At 42.1% G+C, this 27491-nt stretch overlaps 1 pseudogene; it reads left to right on the top strand.

Moving 5' to 3' along the window:
• Positions 1–21283: 21283 nt before the first annotated feature.
• Positions 21284–21895, top strand: LOC114113095 (large ribosomal subunit protein uL22-like; annotated as a pseudogene).
• Positions 21896–27491: the final 5596 nt, after the last annotated feature.

The raw sequence follows: 27491 nt of genomic DNA on the forward strand, positions 1-27491 counted from the left end.
CCTATTAAATTTCATATGTACTAGACTTGGTAAGAACCGCGAATTTAACATTTATTGAGCTTTCCTCAACACATTTTTGCTTTTGTTGAGAGTAATCAGATATACTAAAAAGCAAAAACATAAACCTGTGCGGCTTGCAAATCTGACTTTATCAGGTACTGGTTATTTTAACTTAGACAAGTCGCTTAGTCTCCGTGTTTCACTTTCTCCCGTTTTTGCGGATAATAGTTTAAACTTCGTGATATTGCTGATAACTGACTATTTTTGAGCTACTGAAATGGCTAGTTCCCATGATTCCACCTAATACAACACTACTATGTTGGTTAAGTGTGAGGACTTAATGAGAGAACTTATGACAGCCCTCAGTACAGTATTTGGCTCATAGTAATGTCCAGTAGGCGAGATCACTTAGAAATACTGACTCTTCTCTTTCCCCCTTACAACCCACTTCTCACACTCACAGCAACATCACTGTCATGTTTTTAAAATTTACATTTAGAGAGGAATTCCTGGGTGGTCCCCTGGTTAGGATTTGGCACTTTCACTGCGAAGACAGAGGTTCAATCCCTGGTAGAGGAACTAAGATCTTGTTGGCCATGGGGCATGGCCAAAACAAAAATTCACATGTGTAAACTGCTTTGGGCTTTCCTTGTAGCTCAGTGGGTAGAGTCTGCCTGCAATGCAGGAGACCTGGGTTCAATCCCTGGATCTCCTGGAAAAGGAAATGGCAATCCACTCCAGTATTCTTGCCTGGAGAATCCCATGGACAGAGGAGCCTAGCAGGCTACAGTCCATGGGGTCGCACAGAGTCGGATAAGACCTAGCGACTAAACCATCACCAAACTTTACTCTTCACAGCAACAGATAGGTGATTTGTTGAAAATCTTAGGTAGTACTAAGTTTTGGGGCCTCCATCAAAACCCAGATCATTCATTTTCAAACTCCTTACTCTTCCATACTACAATTTATGCTACATAAGGCGTACTTATTGAGGTAATTTTAATTCTTAAATGTGTATGAGCATGATTTATATGCTTTCTGTGCTTGTACAGCTTTATTTTACAGTATATTATACTGAATGATACCTTTGCCCTGGCATCATAATTTTGGAAGAAAAAAAGCCTAACCTTCTAAATTTATTTGTTGACAAAAACAGGGAATGCAAAATCAGAAGTATTTTGCTATATACAGTTATTTTGAGTGAGTTGCACCCCCCTCCTCCTTCTATGGAAGACGAAAAAATGCTGACACATTCATCTTTGGGAATGGTATAAATTTCAGTTTTAGATACTTTAAAATTCTGCAAATGTGTGTAAGTATAAAGAGTCACTAATATTGACTGCCCTTTTTCAATTCTTCTTGACCTTTCCAGGATCTGATAACTACTGTCCAGGCTCTCCTTTAAAAACTATTCTCCTCACTTAGATTGAAATAAACTACACTACATGTTTCCTCACCATATTTGATCACAGAACACTTTTTAACATTGTAATGTGTTGTTGGAAGCCCAATAGAGGCTCATGAGCTGTAGATGTTTATGTTAAAGCACACAGCAAAAATGGTTTCATAAATAAATTGTAGGAAGTGATTACATTTTTCATTCATAGTCCGTTTTTGTTTGATGTAAGAACAAGCAAAATATGAAAATTAAATTAAATTTCACCTTATTAAGGGGCCACTTGGTACATTTTATGCTTAGTCAGTTAAAACTGATTTAAATTCTTGACTTTTGTTTTAATTCCCAAAATTAATGTTACAACATTCAGGAGTAACTAACTCAGTCATGGCCACTTTAGAGGTGAAGGTTTTTAAAAGGATTTTTCAGACTTCCCTGATGGCTCAGTGGGAAAGAATCTGCCAGCCAATGCAGGAGACATAGGTTTGATTGCTCATTTGGGAAGGTTGCGCATGCCACAAAGCAACTAAGCAGGTGTATCACAACTACTGAGCCTGTGCGCTAGAAGCCAGGAGCCGCAACTGCTGAACCTCCCTGTGTGCCCTTAAGCCCTGCTGCTGCTGCTGCTGCTGCTGCCGCTGCTGCTAAGTCACTTCAGTCGTGTCCAACTCTGTGCGACCCCATAGACGGCAGCCCACGTCCCTGGGATTCTCCAGGCAAGAACACTGGAGTGGGTTGCCATTTCCTTCTCCAATGAGCGACTTCACTTTTACTTTTCACTTTCATGCCCTTAAACCCATGCTTAGCAAAAAAGAGAAGCCACCGAAATGAGAAGCCTGTGCTCTGCAACTAGAGAAAAGCCTGCGCAGCAATGAAGCCCCAGTATAGCCAAAAATAAATATAACAAAATATAAAAAGATTTCTCTAAGGTATTTCTGAAACCCAGATCGTTTGGAAATAACACAACTGTCACTCTCACACAATTTGGAAGAACAGACCGGTGGCTTGGAATAGAAAGAACATGAGTTAAGTACAGAGGAGTGGAAACACCCACAGCATTTTTTGAAAATAGGAAAGAGAGGCGCCTGCCTTGAGCAGGAGTACCCCTTAAAGGTGAAGGCAGTGAGAGTGTGATTAATGGAAGACCATTATCAGCAAGCTGGAGTTTTCGAATTTGGGTTAGGAAGACTTTGACCTTGAGTAAAACAAAGTCTTGACTCCAGGAAGTAAGAAAAAAAAATCTATATTTAAAGTAATATTAATTTACTCAACAGATATTTCTTACATGTCTAGTACTTGTCAGATGCTGGACTAGGCACTACAGATTTAGGGTGAGCAAAGTATGACTTTATCCCTGTCCCCACATAATTTACAATCCAGTAGAGGAGGCCACTTTAGCCACTGCTGCTAAGTCGCTTCAGTCATGTTCGACTCTGTGCGACCCCACAGATGGCAGCCCACCAGGCTCCCCCGTCTCTGGGATTCTCCAGGCAAGAACACTGGAGTGGGTTTCCATTTCCTTCTCCAGTGCATGAAAGTGAAAAGTGAAAGTGAAGTCGCTCACTCATGCCCGACTCTTAGCGACCCCATGGACTGCAGCCATGAGTTACTTCTACCAAGAAGAGTGAGCAGATTTTTAATAAGGCTGTGTAGAGTTATTTTTCAGAAGGCCAGAAGGTAGCACTTTGCTGAGAGTCCTTCTGGTTTTCAGGTAGGCCTGTCTCACCTCCATAAAGCAGGTCAGACCCATTCTCCGGTTACCAGACAACTTGGCAAGAATTCTGGACAGCAGGCTCCTGAAATTCCAATATTTCACCCTGAATAAGACACAACACCCACAGACCCCTATGGTAAAATGATCAACCATCTTCTGGAAAATCCAAGCATGATGTTATCTAAAAATGAAGTTTTAATGAAATTCTAGGCTTTGGAGTCATTCAGAACTAGTTTAGCTTCCTGTCCTATCTCTTCCTTTTTTAAGGGATGGGCTCTAGAGCAAAACTGCCTGGGTCGGAATCTCAGTTCTATCTCTTAGCGGCCATTTGCACTTGGCCAAGTGACTTAACATTCTGTATCTTGATTTCTTCTTCCGTAAAATGGGCATAATTATCGTATTCTTGCTCATGTTGGTGCTATGATAATTAAAATGAGTCAAAACCCATAAATCTCTTAGAATAGTGTCTGAAACATCTTCAGTAAATGTTAGTTATATATGTGTTTTTGTGTGTTTAACATAAATGTGAAACACTATTATTTTTATGCAATTTATTTTAAATTTAATTATATATTACATGTATAATTTAATTATGTATACATATATATGTATGTAGGTCAATATATAGATTTCTATTTCATGTATATTTTAGAAACCTAGTATTATGTAAATATACTATAATTTATTTATTCTCAGTATACAGTTTTGCACCCCAAGAAAAAGAAATGCAAAAAGGCAAAATGGCTGTCTGAGGAGGCCTTACAAATAGCTGAGAAAAGAAGAGAAGTGAAAGGCAAAGGAGGAAAGGAAAGATAAACACATCTGAATGCAGAGTTCCAAAGAATAGAAAGGAGAGATAGAAAGCCTTCCTAAGTGAACAATGCAAAGAAATAGAGGAAAACAATAGAATGGGAAAGTCTAGAGATCTCTTCAGGAAAATTAGAGATACTAAGGGAACCTAGATAGTATATTCAAAAGCAGAGACATTACTTTGCCGACTAAGGTCCGTCTAGTCAAGGCTATGGTTTTTCCTGTGGTCATGTATGGATGTGAGAGTTGGACTGTGAAGAAGGCTGAGCGCCGAAGAGTTGATGCTTTTGAACTGTGGTATTGGAGAAGACTCTTGAGAGTCCCTTGGACTGCAAGGAGATCCAACCAGTCCATCCTAAAGGAGATCAGTCCTGGGTGTTCACTGGAAGGATTGATGCTAAAGCTGAAACTCCAGTACTTTGGCCACCTCATGAGAAGAGTTGACCCATTAGAAAAGACTCTGATGCTGGGAGGGTTTGGGAGCAGGAGGAGAAGGGGACAACTGAGGATGAGCTGGCTGGATGGCATCACTGACTTGATGGACGTGTGTCTGAGTGAACTCCGGGAGTTGGTGATGGACAGGGAGGCCTGGCGTGCTGCGATTCATGGGGTCACAAAGAGTCGGACACGACTGAGCAACTGAACTGAACTGAAGGGAACATTTCATGCAAAGATCGGCACAATAAAGGACAGAAATGGTATGGGCCTAACAGAAGCAGAAGATATTAAGAAGAGGTGGCAAGAATAAACAGAAGAAATGTACAAAAAAAGATCTTCATGGCCCAGATAATCATAATGGTGTGATCACTCACCTAGAGCCAGACATTCTGGAATGTGAAGTCAAGTGGGCCTTAGGAAGCATCACTATGAACAAAGCTACTGGAGGTGATGGAATTCCAGCTAAGCTATGTAAAATCCTAAAAGATGATGCTGTTGAAGTGCTGGACTCAGTATGCCAGCAAATATGGAAAACTCAGCAGTGGCCACAGAACTGGAAAAGGTCAGTTTTTATTCCAATCCCAGAGAAAAGTAATGCCAAAAAACATTCAAGTTACCACACAATTGCACTCATCTCACATACTAGCAAAGTAATGCTCAAAATTCTCCAAGCCAGGCCTCAATAGTACATAAACCAAGAACTTCCAAATGTTCAAGCTGGATTTAGAAAAGGCAGAAGAAATGAAAAGTGAAAGTCAGTCAGTTGTGTCCGATTCTTTGCAACCCCATGGACTGTCCATGGAATTCTCCAGGCCAGAATACTGGAGTGGGTAGCCTTTCCCTTCTCCAGGGGATCTTCCCAACCCAGGGATTAAACCCAGGTTTCCTGAATTGCAGGCAGATTCTTTACTAGCTGAGCCACAAGGGAAGCCATCAGAGATCAAATTGTCAGCATCTGCTGGATCATAGAAAAATCAAGGGAATTCCAGAAAAACATTTACTTCTGCTTCATTGACTACGCTAAAGCATTTGACTGTGTGGATCACAACAAACTGGAAAATTCTTAGAGAGATGGGAATACCAGACCACCTTACCTGGCTCCTGAGAAATCTGTATGCAGGTCAAGAAGCAACAGTTAGAACCGGACATGGAACTACGGACTAGTTCCAAATTGGGAAAGGAGTACGTCAAGGCTGTATATTGTCACCATGCTTATTTAATATCTGTGCAGAGTCCATCATGAGACATGCCAGTTTGGATGAAGCACAAGCTGAAATCCAGATTTCTGGGAGAAATATCAATAATCTCAGATATGCAGATGACACCATCTTTATGGCAGAAAGCAAAGAGGAACTAAAGAGCCTCTTAATGAAGGTGAAAGAAGAGAGTGAAAAAGCTGGCTTAAAAGTCAACATTCAAAAAATGAAGATCATGACATCTGGTCCCATCACTTCATGGCAAATAGATGGGGAACAATGGAAATAGTGACAGACTTTTTCTCCTTGGGCTCCAAAATCACTGCAGATGGTGACTGCAACCATGAAATTAAAAGATGGTTGCTTCTTGGAGGAAAAGCTATGACAAACCTGCTGCTGCTGCTGCTGCTAAGTCGCTTCAGTCGTGTCCGACTTTGTGCGACCCCATAGACAGCAGCCCACCAGGCTCCCCTGTCTCTGGGATTCTCCAGGCAAGAACACTGGAGTGGATTGCCATTTCCTTCTCCAATGCATGAAAGTGAAAAGTGAAAGTGAGGTCGCTCAGTCATGTCCGACTCTTTACGACCCAATGGACTGCAGCCTACGAGGCTTTTCTGTCCATGGGATTTTCCAGGCAAGAGTACTGGAGTGGGGTGCCATCGCCTTCTCTGATGACAAACCTAGACTGTATTAAAAAGTAGAGACATTGCTTTGCCAACGAAGGTCCATCTAATCAAGGCTATGATTTTTTCAGTAGTTGTGTATGGATGTGAGAGACCATAAAGAAGGCTGAACACTGAAGAAATGATGCTTTTGAACTGTGATACTGGAGAAGTCTCTTGAGAGTCCCTTGGACAGCAAGGAGGTCAAACCAGTTCATCCTAAAGGAAATCAATCCTGAATATTCATTGGAAGGACTGATGCTGCAAAGCTGAAGCTTCAATACTTTGGCCACCTGAAACGAACAGCCAACTCATTAGAAAAGACTCTGATGCTGGGAAAGATTGAAGGTAGGAAGAGAAGGGGTTGACAGAGGATGAGATGGTTGGATGACATCACCGACTCAAGGGACATGAGTTTGAGCAGGCTCCGGGAGATGGTGAAGGACAGGGAAGCCTGGAGTGCTGCAGTCCATGGCGTTTAAAGAGTTGGACATGACTGAGCGACTGAACAACAACAATTTCATGAGACAAACAAGCTTTTAACAAGAAGTGATGTAGACAGTTAAAAAAAAATCCACAGGTCAAGTTTCTTCTCTCTTGGTTCCTGTTTCTGTAGCAATTCCAATGAATATGTTAGATAACACTGCATACCTCTTCATAAAGCATTGGAAACTGCCATCCAGTTACTGAGTTGGCAGTTTGCCCATGGGACACAGACCACAGTGTCTCACAGCTATAGGAATTCAGTGCTACCTTATTTGATAATGTGTTTGTGGTGAAAATCTTAAATTGCAACTCAATCCCCAAATTTCCTTCTAGGGTTCTTTCCTGTATGATACAGCCTGCAAGCTCTTTCACTAACTAATTCTCAGAATCCCTTACAAGCTCTTGTTCTAGGTACAAATTAGATTACATAAATTCCATGTACTAGGTTTGGATTTCAAAGTAGAAGTTCAATGGAGGGCGTCTTCCTGCATCATCAGCTGTTGAATTTTGCCACAGCCATGGTCTGATGTCCTACCCCCAGCTTCGCAGACGTCACAGAAGCAGTTAGAACCACTTTCTGATCCCTGGATTGCAGCAATGATGATTCCATGGCAACCTCCTGGTTGCTCATCCTTCTTATTGTGTCCTAGGAGAAGCTCTCCTGAAGGGACAAGTTGAACAGTATCACCATGGGCGTTATTTCTAGAGACAGGGTGCAGAGCTTGTTTGTCCAACCTTCAGTTATTTCCTGAATCAAATATTATCTTCTGCTTTAACAGAGTAGTTTCTGTTTACCCCACTTGAACCCTGACTGATACCATTTCTGTTCTTATAATTTCATTTAAAATGTGTTACTACTATGGAAAAATGTACTACTATTTTAAGATGTAATATACATTTCTTCCCATCTCTAGCAAACAAATATCACTCTATAATTTTTAAGTATACATAAAGTATACATTGATTGTTTATACATTTGGGCAAAGTACTAGCTTTAGTTTGCAATTATACCCACAAAATCACACTCATGAGTATGATATACACATTTTTAAATTATTACATGAAAATATAATAGAACAGTTCTAGGAAGATTAAAAACAGGGGAAAACTAAATTCTGATGTGCATTTCTGAGGATGATATTCATTGATAGATGAATGATAGACAATGCTAACCAGAGAAGCATATACAGGAATGGTTAGGAGAGCAGGGAAGCTGCATCAGATGGCTTTAGTTCAAACATTTGCTCCGACACTTGCCAGAAGCATGTGTTTGGGTAAGCTTTTACTCTCTTGAAGCCTCCGTTTTCTCATCTATAAAATGGGGTGGGGGTAATCCTAGCACCCAACTCATACAGTTGTTATGCAAATGAGAGAATATATATAAAATTCTTAGCATAATGTCTTAGCATATGTAGCTCAATAACTGTTATCTATCATACAAATAAATTTTTTTGCATGATTTACTTAGAAAATACAAGACTTTTGGGACAAGGATTCGAAGAGTTTCTGGCAAAGGTACTGTACTTATTAGTTTCTAGTTTTGGCTATTTCTATATATCATTTTATATTCTCTGTGATGTGTTGCTACCTTCTTCAAAGAATCATCCAAAATCCCCGAGGAAATACTCCATGATGAAAGAAACGAACTTTAAACGTCTTTGAAACTTGCTAATACTTGCTAACTCTGTGCAAGTTATATTTGAAATCTGACTATTGTTGAGCCAACTTTGGGCTTTCATTAAATTGTGGCTTATTGGTTTGGGGATTGGTGGACATTAGCAGCAAGTCCAGTGGCACCCCACTCCAGTACTCTTGCCTGGAAAATCCCATGGATGGAGGAGCCTGGTGGGCTGCAGTCCATGGGGTCGCTAAGAGTCGGACACAACTGAGTGACTTCACTTTCACTTTTCACTTTCATGCACTGGAGAAGGAAATGGCAACCCACTCCAGTGTTCTTGCCTGGAGAATCCCAGGGACGCGGAAGCCTAGTGGGCTGTCGTCTATGGGGTCGCACAGAGTCGGACACGACTGAAGCGACTTAGCAGCAGCAGCAGCAGCAAGCCCAAGCATCAGTGCGTGGTGGAATGTGGAAACCTAGATTCTGTCTTAAGTGTTCTAAATGATGCCTCCATCCCAAGATGAGCGTGTTTGTCATTATGACAAATTACTACTAAGAAACTGAAGGGCTTGGAGAACTCTGGGCTGCCGGGGAATCAAGTGCCCAGGGAGCAAGGGAGCAGGGCCACGGAGCAAGTGAGCCCGTGTGCCACAGCTGTTGAGCCCTTGCTCTAGAGTCTGTGAGCCACAACTGCTGAGCCCACACATTGCAACTACTGAACCCATGTGCCCTAGAGCCTGTGCTCTAAGACAAGAGAAACCACAGCGATGACAGAACGCACGCTGCAATGAAGAGTGGTGCCTGCTTGTCACAACTAGAAACAAGCCTAGGCAGCAATGGAGACCCAGCACAGCCAAAAATGGACAAATAAATACTTTAAAAAGGAAAATCGACCAATATAAATCATCATGTTAGTAGTTTCAAATTGAAAATCATATACTTACTTTGTAAATACTGAAAATGCATTTAATAAAATTAAAAAATACACAACGAAGAGACGGAGTTGAGATACTCATTATACTATTTGTGTGTGAGCATCTGTATGCTCAGTATAGTCTGGTTGTTTGCGACCCTGTGGACTGTAGCCCGCCAGGCTTCTTCTGTCCATGGGAATATCCAGCTAAGAATACTGAAGCGGGTTGCTGTTTCCTCCCCCAGGGGACCTTCCCGACCTAAGGATAGAACCCAAGTGTCCTGTGGCTCCTGCATTGCTACAGGATTCCTTGCCACTGAGTCACCTGGGAAGCCCCAGCTCTATTTGGGACTGTCAAATACCATTATATAGTAGAAATCAAAGACTGGCAGGTTTAGGGGCTGAGAACAGGAAATCTGCCTTTTAAACAAGCCTTCCAGGTGTCACTACAACTAGGGTCCTAGGGTCACTACAACTTGAAAATCACTGGACTTGTGTATGTATTTTTTTTTACATCTGACTACAGATACAATTAAATTTGTTAAGGAATCCTAAATTATTTTGTCCAGCAATTGTCTTTAAAAAATATTTTTTCATTATAAGAAGAATGTATTTTATCACAGAATATTTATAATATGCAGAAAAGTAGAAAAAAATAATTTATACTACTCAAACATATCTACATTGGTTTTTAAACACATACTTTTTAATGTATTGTTAAACACACATTTACAGAACTATTACTCATACCGTCTCAACAAATGTATCTTTTTTCAACTTAACATCATAGCAAACATTCTCCAGTGTTATTAAAATTATTTTAAAGCATTGTTAGCATCTTAACCTACATTTCTTATGATAAAATTAATACCTGTTTATTATAAAAGATTAAAATATACAAAGAAAAAAGAATAAAATCCATAATCTTACCACCTAAAATCACCATTACTATGATATGTCACTGGCTACTGGCTAGATGTTTTCTGCATATTTACATATCTTCATTTTTAAAACATGATCATACTGTTTGAATTGTTTTATAATCTATTTCTATTTACTATATTGTGAATATTTTTATGTTAACAAATATGCACAACATAAAATGTATTATATATATTCCTGACAACACTGGTTAGTAGCATTTCTTTTATAATCTCCATTTTAAAAATGGTTTCCTAAATCCTGCTTACTCATGTAATTCTATGTCCTGTTAACATCCCTTATTTTGGGGCTTAGGACTATTTCTAATTTTTCACTATTACAAACTATTTTATATTGAATATTCTTGTGATATATCATTAGGCTGTTGTACTGTTAAATATGCAGAATAGTTTTCTAAAAGTAAGATTGCAAATCATCAGAGTATATATTGTAAATGCTGATATAAAGGATGATACCAGTTTACAGTCTCACCAAGAGTACCGAGGGATCATCGTCACTCATATTAAATGTCAATTTGTAACTGCCAATCTGATCAGCCACAAAGGGTATATTTTTTAAGGTTTGTATTTTTCTGTATGAAGAATGTTGCTCACTCTTTCACATACTAATTGGTCATTTGTCCGTGTTTTCCCAGTAGTAGCCTGATGATACCTGCTGTCTTAGACCCTCTGGGCTGTTGGAATTAGGTATCATGACAGAAGTTTATTTTCACAGTTCTGGAAACTAGGAAGTCCAAGATCAAGGCACTGGCAGATTCCGTGTCTGGTGAGGATCGGCTTCCTAACTGTAGATACCCTCTTGTCCTTATGTTCTCACATGGCAGAGGGGCAAGAGCGCTCCCCGGGGGTGTCTTTTATAAAGGTGGAGCCCCAAGGCCCCGCCTCTTAATACCATCACATGGGGATTAGATTTCATCATATGAACTGGGAGGGGACACAAGCATTCCGTCTCTGGCACTCGCCATCATCAAATATTGATTATCTGCCCTCCCACTGCAGTGGAGTCTATTTACACAACCAACTAAGGTTAGGCTTTGCCATCTGACTTGCTAACAAAATGTTTGCAGGAGATAGGTGACTGAAGGTCTAAACTGTGCTTGGATGGTCGGGAATGCTTGTTGGTCTTCTGCCATCTCTTTGAGAAGAACATGCCCTGGCCAGCCTGCTGCCAAAAGCATGAGAAACACATGGCACGGGCCTGGACTCTGCCTGTACTGAGCCCAGTGCCCAAACAACCTTAGTTGACCTGCGTGTCATAAGTGAGAATAAATGTTATTTTGCACCACTGTATTCTGGGCCTCTTTATTATTAATTATTTTTGTGGCAATAGCTAACCTAGAAGGGCTTCCCAGGTGCTGCTAGCAGTAAAGAACCTGCCTGCCGATGCAGGAGACCTAAGAGATGCGGGTTCGATCCCTGGGAAGATCCCCTGGAGGAGGAAATGGCAACCTACTCTGCTATTCTTGCTCGGAAAATTCCATGGACAGAGCAGCCCTGTAGGTTACAGTCCATAGCGTCACAGAGTCGGATATGACCGAAGCGACTTAGCACATAGCACACACAGCTAACCTAGACATTGCCCTAGCTATTTTTCCCACTGTTTTATTTTCTTACTGATTTGTAAGAACTATGGACATAATTGGTTTGCTAGTATGATGTTACATATAATTTTCCCTTTGGGCATTTTCTCATTAGTTTCGGTTACTGTACTTATTGATTTACTGAAGATTTTTACTTTTTTCTAATAGACAAATCTGGCATTCTTTTCCTTTATGGTCTCAGCCTTTGGTATTATCCTTAGTAGGGCCTTTCAAGATAACATAAATATTTCCCTCCATTTTCTTCTAGTACTTTTCTTGCTCTGGTTTTTATACTAAATCTTTAGTTGATTTATAATTTATTTTATAAATTATTTTATAAAATAGTTTTATTTTATTAAATAAAATATTATTTATTTTATAGTTTATTTATAATTTATTTTGATAAATGATATGAAATAGGTATCATCTAATTCATACCATATTAGGATCTGTTTTTTAAAAATTGAGATAGAATTGAATTTCAAGTGTTCATTATAATGATTCAGTATTTGTATATAGTGTGAAATGGTCATTACAATGAGTCTAGTTAATGTCTGTCACCATCAGTTCAGTTCAGTTCAGTCGCTCAGTTGTGTCCAAATTTTTGCGACCCCATGGACTGCAGCATGCCAGGCCTCTCTGTCCATCACCAGCTCCCGGAGTTTACTCAAACTCGTGTCCATTGAGTCGGTGATGCCATCCAGCCACCTGATCTGCTGCCCTTCTCCTCTCGCCTTCAATCTTTCCCAGCATCAGGGTCTTTTCAAATGAGTCAGCTCTTTGCATCAGGTGGCCAAAGTATTGGAGTTTCAGCTTCAACATCAGTCCTTCCAATGAATATTCAAGATTGATCTCCTTTAGAATGGACTGGTTGGATCTCCTTGCAGTCCAAGGGATTCTCAAGAGTCTTCTCCAACACCACAGTTTAAAAGCATCAATTCTTCTGCGCTCAGCTTTCTTTATAGTCCAACTCTCACATCCATACATGACTACTAGAAACACTATAGCCTTGACTAGATGGACCTTTGTTGGCAAAGTAATGTCTCTGCTTTTTAATATGCTGTTTAGGTTGATCATAGCTTTTCTTCCAAGGAGTAAGCGTCTTTTTATTTCATGGCTGCACTCACCATCTGCAGTGATTTTGGAGCCCCCCAAAATAAAGTCTGACACTGTTTCCACTGTTTTTCTATCTATTTGTCATGAAGTGATGAGACCAGATGCCATGATCTTCGTTTTCTGAATGTTGAGTTTTAAGCCAACTTTTTCATTCTCCTCTTTTACCTTCATCAAGAGGCTCTTTAGTTCTTCTTTGCTTTCTGCCATAAGGGTGGTGTCATCTGCATATCTGAGGTTATTGATATTTCTCCCAGCAATCTTGATTCCAGCTTGTGCTTCTTCCAGCCTAGCATTTCTCATGATGTACTCTGCATAGCAGTTAAATATGCATGGGGACAATATACAACCTTGACGTACTCCTCTTTCTATTTGGAACCAGTCTGTTGTTCCATGTCCAGTTCTAACTGTTGCTTCCTGACCTGCATATAGGTTTCTCAAGAGGCAGGTCAGGTGGTCTGGTATTCCCATCTCTTTCAGAATTTTCCACAGTTTATTGTGATGCACACTGTCAAAGGCTTTGGCACAGCCAATAAAGCAGAAATAGATGTTTTTCTGGAACTCTCTTGCTTTTTCCATGATCCAGTGGATGTTGGCAATTTGATCTCTGGTTCCTCTGCCTTTTCTAAAATCAGCTTGAACATCTGGAAGTTCACGGTTCACGTATTGTTGAAGCCTAGCTTGGAGAAATTTTGAGCATTACTTTACTAGCGTGTGAGATGAGTGCAATTGTGCAGTAGTTTGAGCATTCTTTGGCATTGCCTTTCTTTGGGATTGGAATGAAAACGGACCTTTTCCAGTCCTATGGCCACTGCTGAGTTTTCCAAATTTGCTGGCATATTGAGTGCAGCACTTTCACAGCATCATCTTTTAGGATTTGAAATAGCTCAGCTGGAATTCCATCACCTCCAGTAGCTTTGTTCGTAGTGATGCTTCCTAAGGTCCACTTGACTTTACATTCCAGGATGTCTGGCTCTAGATGAGTGATCACACCATCGTGATTATCTGGGTCATGAAAATCTTTTTTGTATAGTTCTTCTGTGTATTCTTGCCACCTCTTAATATCTTCTGCTTCTGTTAGGTCCATACCATTTCTGTCCTTTACCGAGCCCATCTTTACATGAAATGTTCCCTTGGGATCTCTAATTTTCTTGAAGAGATCTCTAGTCTTTCCCATCCTATTGTTTTCCTCTATTTCTTTGCATTGATTGCTGAGAAAGGCTTTCTTATCTCTCCTTGCTATTCTTTGGAACTCTGCACTCAAATCGGTATATCTTTCCTTTTCTCCTTTGCTTTTCGCTTCTCTTCTTTTCACAGCTATTTGTAGGGCCTCCTCAGACAGCCATTTTGCTTTTTTTGCATTTCTTTTTCTTGGGGATGGTCTGCCACCATAAATAATTATAATTTTTTCAATGAGGACTTACTTTTAAGATCTAGTCTTTTATCAACTTTCAAATATGCAATGTAGTATTATTAATGATGGCTTACAGTGAACAGTGTTGGATTCTTGATCTCTGAAGAAGATTTAAGTTTGGGACCAGGGACCAGGCTTGATCACTCAAGAACTTTTGTGTAGCAGAGTTTTATTAAAGTATGAAAAGGGGCAGAGAAAGCTTCTGACACAAACATCAGAAGGGGGACAGAGAGTGCCCCCCTGATAGTCTTTAGCAAGGGAGTTATATATTTTTTAATTAGTTATAACAATAAATCAAAAAATGTCTCAATGTTGTAAAGATCTTACTATAATTTACATTTTAAGATAACAGAATTAGCCAGAAGGTTTTCAGGAAGGAGAAACTCTCCTCAAGCAGGATGCATGTTGTTATATAATCCTTAGTACAGAGTTTAAACTGAGTTGTTTGTTGTGTAGTCATCAGTTCAGTTCAGTCGCTCAGTCGTGTCTGACTCTTTGCGACCCCAGCATGCCAGGCCTCCCTGTCCATCACCAACTCCTGAAGTTTACTCAGACTCATATCCATTGAGTCGGTGATGCCATCCAAACATCTCATCCTCTGTTATAATCACCACTTTAAAGAAAAAAATGTTTTATGTAACTAAGACTAAGGAAGGTATAGAAAAAGAAGATGTTTGTCCTTTCCTCCTCCTTGAGAATTCCAGACCCCTATGGGGTGGAGATCAGCCCTGGGTGTTCTTTGGAAGGAATGATGCTAAAGCTGAAGCTCCAGTACTTTGGCCACCTCATGCGATGAGTTGACTCATTGGAAAAGACCCTGATGCTGGGAGGGATTGGGGGCAGGAGGAGAAGGGGATGACAGAGGATAAGATGGCTGGATGGCATCACCGACTCAATGGATGTGAGTCTGAGTGAACTCCGGGAGATGGTGATGGACAGGGAGGCCTGGCGTGCTGCGATTCATGGGGTCACAAAGAGTCGGACACGACTGAGAGACTGAACTGAACTGAACTGAACTGATGGGGCTTCCCTGGTGGCTCAGAGGTTAAAGCGTCTGCCTTCAATGCAGGATACCCGGGTTTGATTCCTGGGTCGGGAAGATCACCTGGAGAAGGAAATGGCAACCCACTCCAGTATTCTTGCCTGGAGAATCCTATGGACAGAGAAGCCTGGTAGGCTACAGTCCATAGGGTCGCGAAGAGTCGAACACAACTGAGTGACTTCACTCACTCACATCTCCTCCTTGAGAGCCCAAGACCCAAGACTGGAAGTGTGTATCTTTTAACCCTCTTCTATTTCACTCATTCCCCATCCCCTGCCTCTGGCAACATGCCCTGAACCTATGAGCCTGGGTTTTGCTTTGTTCTTTTTAGATTCCACATATAATAAGATCATATGGTATTTGTCGGTCTTTGTCTACCTTATTCAACTTACATGATACTCTTGAGGTCCATTTATGTTGTCACAGTGCCAGAACTTCATTCTTTTTTCATTACTGAAAAATATTCCATTGTATATACATATTATGTTTTCTATATCTATTCATCCATTGATTGACAACACAGAGTATTTCCATATCTTGGTGATTGTAAATAATGCTGCAATGAGGGTGCATATATCTTTTCAAGGTACTCTTTCTATTTTCTTTGGACAAATACTCAGAAGTAGAATTGCTGAATCATATGATATTTCTATTTTTAGTTTTTTGAAGAAACTTCATCATATTTTCCATAGTGCCTGCACCAATTACATTCTCACTAACAGTACCCAAGTGTTCCTTTTCTTCCATGTCCTCACCAATGCTTGTCATTTTGGGGTTTTTTGATAATAGACATTCTAACAGGTGTGAGGTGATATCTCTTTGTTGTTTTGATTTACATTTCCTTGCTAATTAGTAATACTGAGTATCTTTTCATGTGTCTGTTGGCCAGCTGTGTGTCTCCTCTAGAAAGATGTCCATTCAGATCTTTTGTCCATTTAAATAACTAATTAATTAACTAATTATGTAGTTCATCAACCAGGGATCAAATCTGTGCCATCCTGCAGAAGAATCACAGTCTTAACCACTGCACTGCCAGGGAAGTCCCTGCCCATTTTTTAATTATATTCTTTGCTGTTTTGTGGTTGAGTTGATTGAATTCTTTACATATTTTGGATATTAACCCTTAATTAGGTATGCAATTTGCAAATATTTTCTTTCATTCAGTAGGCTGACTTCATTTTATTGATGCTTTCCTTTGTTAAGCTTTTTAGTTTGATGTAGTCTCAACTGCTGATTTTTTGTCTTGTTGCCTGATATCAGTGAGCTTACTCCCTATATTTTCTTCCAGGAGTTTTATGGTTTCAGGTTTTCTTTCAACTCTTTAATCCATTTTCAGTAATTTTTGTGTATGGTGTAAAAGTGCAGTCCATTCTCTTGCTTCTGCAGTTTTCCCAACATCATTTGTTGACTACTCTCCTTTCTCCATTATCTATTCTTGGTTCCTCTGTTGTAAATTAATTGATCACTTACATGTGGGTTTATTTAGGGACTTTCTAATCTATTCCATTAGTCTATGTGTCTGCTTTTACAGTAATACCATAGTGTTTTGATCATTGTAGATCAGGTCTGCTCCCACTCTTTCTATTCTCATCTACTGATGGAAGACTAAACTACGATATACCATCCAGTCGAGGATGCATACACATATGTTCAAAGTAGAAAGTAAAGGAAGGAAATGGTAGCCACAAAATTTAGGAAAGTGAAGGTGGGGTTTCAAATTGGGAGGTGCACACAGCTGGCTTCTGTGGTGTTGCCAAGATTTTATTTCCTGACCTGCGAGAGATTACACAGGGGTTCACCTTATAATAATTCTTTAAGCTGCACCAATATGTTTTACTCGATTTTTCTATAAAGATGATAAGTCTCACAATGTAAATTTTTTGGAAATTCTTATTATACTCAGAGTACCTTTCAAGCATGTGTGTAGAGAGGATTTTAAAAATAGCCAGGTTTGGATGCTTATGCTTGGAAAGCTCAGATATCGTTGATATGAACATTATTTTGGGATAGTTCACAGCCCATGGAAGCAGATCTGTCAGGATGTTTGTTTCAAACCTTCTCTCCCATAACATGTTCAGACTTTCAGGTGAGGCCCCCAGACGTCCTTCACGTCCCTCCCTCCCGCTCTTCTCAGCACCCGCATTCCTGTTGAGGTCAGCACCGCCTGTGCCTGGCTCCCCATCTGGGCAGCTTCAGTAGCTCTCCCTCATCCATCTTGACCTTTGCTCTCAATCGAAATGCTATGAGTATTGCTGGCTGTTAAGCTGTGAAGCTATCTATCATCACCTAGCATTCCTCACACACAGCTTCTGATCTCATATGTCCTTATCAACCACTGCCAGGGACTCTCACTGCCCTCTGAACAAAGTCCAATTCTCTATAGGCCAGCAACTCCCAGCTCCAGTCTGCCTCTTGTCTCATGCGGTTGACTTCCTAGTCAGGCCCCACAATGAAGGCAGCTGCACATTGTGCTTTTCCTCACATGGACAACATTTTTCAGCCTCTATGATTTTGTTCTTCCATCTCAACATGCCAAATAGCCCAGTCTTCCAGAGCTACCTCACACACTCTCTTCCTCACAAAGCTGCCCTCGCCCCTGCACTGCCGCCCTCACAGCCTCGTGCTCTTCTCCCTCAGTGTGATCAGTTTGCTATCCATCTGGTTGTCCCCATTCCCACCTTTCTGATGCCCCATGTCCTTTTCTGCTTAGAGTCCCTTCTGGGATTTCCCATGACCTCCTCCATCTGGAGTCGGGGCCCTCAGACCCCCTCCTGTCCCACTTAGGTCCCTCCTGTGTGTGGACCCTCTGCTCTGACCAGAATCACCTGTTCTCTAGTCTTGAAACACTTGGAGGGACCCATGCTGCACCTTCAGTCCATTCCCTCCCTCCAGCCTAGTGGCCTTCTGCTTCATTTAGCCTAGCTTAGTTTAGTCACTCAGTCGTGTCCAGCTCTGTGACCCCATGGACTGTAGCCCACCAGGCTCCTCTGTCCATGGAATTTTCCAGGCAAGAGTACTGGAGGGGTTGCCATTTCCTTCTCCAGAGGATCTTCCTGACCCAGGGATGGAACCTGAGTCTCCCACATTGTAGGCAGATGCTTTACTGTCTGAGCCACCAGGCTTGTTCAAACTCAGCTCATCCTTCAACACTAAGTTTAGATTGCATCTCTCCTCTGCGAAATGTTTCCTCATTACTCTGATTAAACTATTTCCTACCTCTGAACTTTTGTGACATTTAATTTCTATTGACATTTGTTCCATTTATCCTTACATTTTCATTTTGGTACTTGATTATCTAGTTAATTAATTATCAGCTCCTGGAGCTGATGTTCTAGTTCTTCAGTTCAGTTCAGTTCAGTCGCTCAGTCGTGTCCAGCTCTTTGCGACCCCATGAATTGCAGCACACCAGGCCTCACTGTCCATCACCAACTCCCGGAGTTCACTCAGACTCACATCCATCGAGTCGGTGATGTCATCCAGCCATCTCATCCTCTGTTGTCCCCTTCTCCTCCTGCCCCCAATCCCTCCCAGCATTAGGGTCTTTTCCAGTGAGTCAATACTTCACATGAGGTGGCCAAAGTATTGGTGTTTTGGTTTCAGCATCAGTCCTTCCAATGAACACCCAGGACTGATCTCTTTTAGGATGGACTGGTTGGATCTCCTTGAAGTTCAAGAGACTCTCAAGGGTCTTCTCCAACACCACAGTTCAAAAACATCAATTTTTCAGTGCTCAGCTTTCTTCACAGTCCAACTCTCACATCCATACATGACCACTGGAAAACCATAGCCTTGACTAGCCAGACCTTTGTTGGCAAAGTAATAGCTCTGCTTCTCAGTATGCTATCTAGGTTGGTCATAACTTTCCTTTCAAGGAGTAAGTGTCTTTTAATTTCATGGCTGCAGTCTATTTCTTAGGCTTTCTCTATTTTTAGTATCTCCCATGGTTTTGGGTATTGAGTCTCAGCACTTTAAGTTACTTGGTACAGATGTATTGACTGAATGTTAACGAAGTACCTAACTCAATTCTGAGTAAGTGCAGGGTTCCCTGGCTTGGGACCTGGACATTTACCTTCGTCCTATATTTCTTTTCTTGCTTGAAAATGATGATAATTTTATTCCATAAAGGAATGGATGGGACAAAGCTAAACTGGATATATGCTCTATATTTTTCAGTGTTGTATATTTTCATTATTGCTTACAATAAAGTTGCTTCTTAATTCCGATGTAATAGAGGAAGCCAGTATCTCTGGGGTGAGGATGCATTCCCCAGATAACTTATGGTAAAAGCTGATAGGGTTTGAATTCAACTAGATAGCTTAGGGAAAAAAGAAACAACCAACACAGAACTTCACAGAATTTTACTTATGGAAAGCCCTCAGAGTAGAGGGCTGAAGCAAGCTCTGTGGCACACAGGGAAAGGTTTTTGTCATTGTTTTAGTCACTAAGTTGTGTTTGACTGTTTTGCAATCCCATGGACTATCGCCTGTCGGGCTCCTCTGCCCGTGGGATTCTCCAGGCAAGAATACTGGAAGTGGGTTGCCATTTCCTTCTCCAGGGGATCTTCCTGACCCAGGGATGGGGCCCATATCCTCTGCATTGGCAGGCAGATTCTGTAGCATTGAGCCACCTCAGAAGCCCCATGTAGGGGCTTTCCTCTAGAAGCTGAAGCTGGGGAACGAACCCAGCCGGTGCTGTGTGCACCATCAGACCCCTACACCTATCTCTCCATCGGATAACTTCGCCTGGTGGGCCCACCAGCACCTTGAACTCCTGCCCGCTGAAGCTGGCTCCTTATTTCCTCTCTGAAACTCTTTATCTGTGATGGTACCACCTTCTAGAGTTCTCAGGAACCACGGGAGCCAGGGAACCCTCCTGTCATTTTTATCGCTCCTACTTGTTATGCTGACTTTCCTTGTGAAAACCACCATTGTTTTCCATTCCTACTCTGAGTCCCTTCAGTTCAACCAGTGCAGAGCCTCTTCCTGCTGTGAATTTCCACAGTGCCACCTCAGTGATCTTTCTAAACTGCAAACGAGCATCTTTGCCACTGTTTGAAACCTATTTCTCTGTTCTCTCTGTTCTGAACCAGATGTGTCTCCTCGCCTGTCCACCTGCAGACAAACTCATCCTTGGAAAGCCTGCGTGGCTGTCTATTCTGCTGGGCATCTTTGATCCTCCCAGTGAATTATCTCTCCCCTTCTCCTGTGTAGCTACCCTGTGGGCCCATGCAACAGTCTCACACTCACTCTAGTTAGGGTTTCCAATCTGTTTTCTGTACTTGACCACGAGTACCTGGGATGAAGAAGTGACTTACTCATTTTTGTGGCATGACAGAGTGACTTAATTGTCTTTGTATCACTGTATTCAGGTTTCCCAGCACCTGATAGCAGATGCTCAATTAATGTCTGTTGACTTGACCATGGGAGTAAATAATCACAGGCTAGTGATCCAGCAAAAAGACAGGATATGGTGTCTTCTCATTTCAGCAGATATCTTGGAGCCGCCAAACAACTAGCGGCCTCTGAGTGGCTTTGCTCCGCTCTGTTGCTCTGTGCATCTGGCAGGGCAATCCTTCTCCTCTTGTGCTCCATCTTCTTCCCATCAGCCGTCCCTCTGCATTAAGAAGCAAATTTTCCCCACCCTCTGCATGGTGCAGTGGAAGGGTCACTGCATTTGGATTAAGTCGACCCAGGAACTCATCCTGGTGCCTCTGTGTGACCATGGACAAGTGAAGGATTTTTCCTCAGTCTCAGGTCTTCCTACTGCACAACGGCAGGGCCAGTGAAGTTTGATCACAATGAGAAGTTTTAGAAGTGCTCACGAGTAGAGAGCACTTCTTTGACTTGTAGATCACAACAAACCGTGGAAAAATTCTTCAAGAGATGGGGATACCAGACCACCTTACCTGCCTCTTGAGAAATCTGTATGCAGGTCAAGAAGTAACAGTTAGAACTGGACATGGCTTCCTTTTCCGGTAAGTGGCCTGAAGTGACCCCTAAAAATGGTGCTCTATTCACTTGACCCAGAAAACCCCACAAAATCATGCAAATCAAGAGGTTCAAATCTTCATGTACACTTTAAGAACACTCGTGAAACTGCCCAGGCCATAAAGGGTATGCATATCCAAAAAGCCACCGAGTATCTGAAGATGTCACCTTAAAGAAGCAACGTGTGCCATTCCGTCGTTATGACGGTGGAGTTGGTAGGTGTGCACAGGCCAAACAGTGGGGCTGGACGCAGGGTCAGTAACCCAAAAGGAGTGCTGAATTTTTACTACACATGCTCAAAAAATGCAGAGAGTAATGCTGAACGTAAGGGCTTAGATGTAGATTCTCTGGTCATTGAGCACATTCAAGTGAACAAAGCCCCCAAGATGCGGCGCAGGACTTACAGAGCTCACGGTTGGATCAACCCCTACATGAGCTCTCCCTGCCACATTGAGATGATCCTTACTGAAAAAGAACAGATTGTTCCTAAACCAGAAGAGGAGGTTGCACAGAAGAAAAAGATATCCCAGTAGAAACTGAAGAAACAAAAACTATGGCCCGGGAATAAATGCTGCAAAAAATAAATGCAAATAAAAGTTAAAAAAAAAAAAAAAAGAACTGGACATGGAACAATGGACTGTTTCCAAACTGGGAAAGGAGTACGTCAAAGCTGTATATTGTCACCCTGCTTATTTAACTTCTATGCAGAGTACATCATGAGAAATGCTGGACTGGATGAAGCGTAAGCTGGAATCAAGATTGCTGGGAGAAATATCAATAACCTCAGATACGCTGATGATAACCACCCTTATGGCAGAAAGTGAAGAGGAAATAAAGAGCCTCTTGATGAAAGTGAAAAAGGAGAGTGGAAAAAGCTGGCTTAAAACTCAACATTCAAAAAAACGAAGATCATGGCATCCCATCACTTCATGGCAAATAGATGGGGAAACAATGGAAACAGTGACAGACTTTATTTTCTTGGGCTCCAAAATCACTGCAGATGATGACTACAGCCATGAAATTAAAAGACGCTTACTCCTTGAAAGAAAAGCTATGACCAACCTAGACAGCATATTGAAAAGCAGAGACATTACTTTGCCGACAAAGGTCCATCTAGTCAAAGCTATGACTTTTCCAGTGGTCATGTATGGATGTGAGAGTCAGACTCTAAAAAAAGCTGAGGGCCAAAGAATTAATGTTTTTGAACTGTGGTGTTGGAGAAGACTCTTGAGAGTCCCTTGGACTGCAAGGAGATCCAACCAGTCCATGCTAAAGGAAATCAGTCCTGAATATTCATTGGAAGGAGTAATGTTGAAGCTGAAACGCCAATGCTTTGGCCACCTGATGCGAAGAGCCTACTCATTTGAAAAGACCCTGATGCTGGGAAAGATTGAAGGCGAGAGGAGAAGGGGATGACAGAGGATGAGATGGTTGGATGACATCACCGACTCAATGGATATGAGTTTGAGTAGGCTCTGGAAGTTGGTGATGAACAGGGAAGCCTGGTGTGCTGCAGTCCATGGGGTCACAGTTGGACATGACTGAGCGACTGATCTGAACTGAAGAGAAGAGAGAAACAGCTAGAATTGGGGCCTGGATCCTGCCTTCAAGCTCTGTCTTGATGTGTTTTTATTTGCTCTTATATATTAGTAATATTTAGTTTGAACAAAGTGTTCCTCAATCAAAGCATGTTTGAAAATCCCTAGCATAGATTAATTTAAAATCCTTTTCCTCCTTCTATTATCCAGACTTCTTCATTTGCTAATAAGAGAAAGGCCGTCCTAGTCTTCTGAAAAGGATTACTATTGGCGAGGAAGATTTCTTCCTTTGTAGTTTTCTTAAAATTGAAAACTAGTCATAAGTCCAGCTGGTTATCTGAACTGACTTGATTTGTACAATCCTGACTTGTTTGTATGTTTATTGTCTTTCCAACTTTCATTCTCAGTTCATGCTGAGATTTGCCAGTTGACTATAAAACACATCTCTGTGGTGAGGTCACCCTGGAGATTAGCTTTCTGCTCTAAGAGATCAGAGGCAGGCCCAAACTTGCTTTCCTGTGAGTTGAGTGGAAAGAGAAGCATTGGGCATTGGCAGAATTCATTTTAACACTCAGCATTTAAAAAGCATTTATTAAAAAATATTGAGATGCAAATTAAAATTCAATGCACTCAAATATAAAATAAAAAAGGCTTTTCTGGATACCTACTGTGTGGAAGGTGTGCTGGGGGTGATGTGGGGAGTAAAAACAGTAATGTCTTCTCTTAGGGAGTCTATGGACCAGGAATCGTTCAAGAAATAATTCAATTAACCTAAAGATTTGAGTCTCATGTTTGTTTCCTACTGAAAATAAAAAGAGAACTTGTGAGCTATTGTGACCCTTGTTGGTATGACCTTCAAAGATGCCTTAAGTTCAGACTTGCTGTGGGGATCGGAACATGAATTTTCTGTTTGTTCATTAATGGTTCAATGGACAGAAGGCATGTTACAAATTCTGTGATAACTGTTACTTAGTGACTGAGCTACTAGTTTCATTTTTTTAAATGAAGCAAACTCACCAAAGAAAGTGTGGACTTTTGCCTCCGCATTATTCCACGTGAAGTCACTCAATCTGGAACATTCTTCTTATCCTCAAATCTCCTTCCTATGTTTTAAGTCTCTCCCAGGTAGCGCTAGTGGCAATGAACGCAGGAGACGCAAGAGTTCTATCCCTGTCCTTTGGGTTCTATCCCTGTCCTTTGGGCTCTATCCCTGGGTCGGGGAGATCTCCTGGAGAAGGAAATGGCCATCCACTCCAGTATTCTTGCCTGGAGAATCCCATGGACAGAGGAGCCTGGCGGGCTACAGTCAGTGGGGCTGCAAAGAGAGGGAGATGACAGCGCACAGCAGCACATCCTTTGGGGAGGCATCCCAGGTTCGGGTTTATGCACCCTTTTGGTGTGCTCCAAAATAATCTTGTACTTACCCTTGATATAGAGAGCACTTGTATTTTACTGTAGCAGTCTATTTCATTATCACTACAGTCTGTAACATTAACTTCTTTGTAGGACTTACTGGGTACTAAGAGTAAACACACTTAACAATGTATGAATTCACTTAATCCTCTCATCACCATGAGGTAGGTGACCATCATCATCACTGTACATACGGCAAAACCAAGATACACAGGGGCTAAGTGACTTGCCCAGGGCAACAGTAGCTAGTACACGGCAGAGCTGGGATTCTAATCCAGGCAGTCTACCTAGAGTCTATATTCCTAAGCATGATGCCAGGACAGTCTTGCTTGCAGGTGTAGCCCAGGGCCCAGCAATTTGCTTGGCATGTAGAAGACATTAAGGCACTTCCTGCTTGGTGACCTGGTCATTGAGAGCACTAACATGAGGGTGGGGCAGAGATTTCAGGAATGCTATAGACCCAGGGCTGAGGGTGTGATGAAGAGGGAGCAACTTCTGCTATCTGGGAGCTGAGGACTGACCATGCAGGCTCAACATTCTCCCACAGGGAGCGAGCTGGGCTCTGCCGGGCGGTGACTGCCCTTTCTGGTTTGTCCAGACAACCTGGAACTGTCTTGTTCTGAATGTTGAACTAGTCACCAGATGACTTTAATTTCAAGAGAAGCATTATATATTAGATTTGTAGAAATTATTAAAAAACAAATATACTACCATATGTAAAATAGATACCCAATGGGAAATTGCTGTATGACTCAGGGAACTCAAATTGGAGCTCTAGAAGGGTGGGGTGGGTTGGGAGGTGGGAGGGAGGTTCAAGAGGGAGGGGATGTAGGTACACCTATGACTGATTCATGTTGATGTATGGCAGAAACCAACACAATATTGTAAAGCACTTATCCTTCAATTAAAATGGACAACCAACAATAAAACATTTTCTCTCAATGCCAAACAGCAAAAAAAAAAAAAAAAAAAAAAGTCAAACTTGCAGGAACCATCTGCACAGCAGAATTTCCAAAACATAAAGAAAGAGCAATTTTCTTTTTAGAAGGATATTAAGCCTAAACAGCTTGCGTGGTGGGAGCTATCCTGACCCTCCGCTATTCACAGAACCACAGGTATGCGGAGGGAACAGGGTGTCAGCACGGGTTGGCTGAGGGGAAGGCTTGAGAGGACCATCCCTGCCTGCTCATAACTCTCTCATCCTGAGTGCTAGCTGCTAAAATTAACAGGTGCTTTAACAGCACTCATTTATACAAGTTCAGGTATGTTTTAAATTAGAGATTAGATACATTATGGCAGGAATGCGAAAAAATTTTGCCTTGACAAAGTCTATGCTTGGTCTTGCCCCCACTTCCTGTACCACCAGACTCCTTCCCAGCATGTGGGTGCCTGGCCTCTTGCCTGGGACCTCTCCAAATCCTCCCCCTTCCATTGAACCTTCCTGAGTAACTGCACTGCTCATTAATCTCTCAGTTTTTGGAAATACTACATTTGTGGTTGGTAGTAAAAAGGTAAAGGCGGTATCACCTGATGCTCTCCCACATCAGGCTGTGGGGCTTAGGATCTGCTTCTGCCAGCTTTTTGAGCATGCCACTGACCCCTCTGAGCCTTCGCACTAATGACAGCTCCTGCAGTATGGGGCGACTAGGAGGATTAATTAATTAACATCTCGCACCACAGAGATTCGGTGTGAGGCATGTACTACCCCTTCATGGGCCAGTCCTGTGCAACAGGACCCCATATGCTTCTCTTTGTCTCTGGGTCCTGTTTGGTCCTGGTGGTGTCCCAGAAATGACTTGGTGGTGGAGGCGGTCCCATCACCCACCACACAGGAGCAGGGAAGGTGAACAGGGACTGAAGCTATAAATCTAGTGTCTCTGTCCCTCCACGCAGGAAAGATCCCTTCTGGGCTACAGGACGGAATGTGCCAGAGCAGCTTAATCACTGGCTTATTTATTGACCAGCTCAGGGAGAGTTTGGCTGAGGAAGCTAACATGGATTTGGGGCATTAGTCTTTATTAACTCTATTGCCTGTCTCATTTTGAGCTTTTGGTTTGAGTTTAAAAAAAAAAAAAAAAAAAAAACAAGGACAGAAAGAAAGAAAAAAAAGAAATTGAAGCTAACCCAAAGAGACAAAAAGGTTTATTGCCCCAGAGCTGGCAGAGACACCTCGGGGCCTGCTTCTCAGTTCCAGGTGCCATCTGCTATTATGTATCCTGAATATGCGCCCTACTTCCAGGTGGTTACCCCTTTACAAAGCAGGCTGCGGAGATTTTTCTTGAGATTAAAAAGTAACTATGCAAAAGGTCCCAGTGTGAGTAAAGAAAAGCTCACTGGGAGGAGGCACCATAGCCTCCAAGTCAGAAACTTGACTTTGAGCATCCTGACCTCAGTGCTGTGCTGCCAGGGCAAAAAGAGATAGCAGATCTGAGCCGTGGGGATTCCTGGGGTTTGGGTTTGCCGTGAGGGTCAGGAACAGGCTGGGTCTTTGGCTGCGGGTTTCCATTTTTACTGTTCTCAGTTGTTCAATCAAAAGTGGCTGGAACTGTGGGGTGGTGAGGTGGCATGAAGAGACCTGACTTACGGGCTGTGGGATCGGGATTCAGTTCTGACCATGACTCATAGGGAAATTCTTTTAAAAACACCCCGTCGCTCTTGGCAGACATTTCCAGGCTGTTAAGATGCTGACATTTGCTCAGCAACGAGATAGGCCCTGTGCTGTGTGGTTGATAGATGTCGCTTCATTTAATTTTCATAACAACTCTGCCTTGTAAGCCTCCCAGGTAGGCCTTCTGTCTGCACTCTGCAGATTCAAAACTGAGTGGCAGAGAGGTGGGTAACTCGCCCAAAGTGAAATCATTAGAAAGAGGCAGAATTGAGACCGGAAGCCAGGTCTTACTGACGCCCAACCCTGTGCTTGCAGCAGAATAGAAGAAAAACATCACCGAACTTTCCTGTCCCCTAGTTCAGTGAAGTCAGTGGGAATAGATGTGTTCCCCTCTACCTTATAGCACTTCCCAGGTGGCACTGGTGGCAAAGAACCCACCTGCCAGTGCAGGAGACATAAAAGACTCAGGTTCTATCCCTGGGCCAGGAAGATCCCCTGGAAGAGGGCATGGCAACCCATTCCAATATTCTTCCCTGGAAAATCTCATGGACAGAGGAGCCTGGCTGCTACAGTCAATAGGGACATAACTGAATCGACTTAGGACATGCACACTCTACCTTGT

The sequence above is a fragment of the Ovis aries genome, chromosome 1, assembly GCF_016772045.2.
Source record: "Ovis aries strain OAR_USU_Benz2616 breed Rambouillet chromosome 1, ARS-UI_Ramb_v3.0, whole genome shotgun sequence".
Lineage (NCBI taxonomy): Eukaryota > Metazoa > Chordata > Mammalia > Artiodactyla > Bovidae > Ovis > Ovis aries.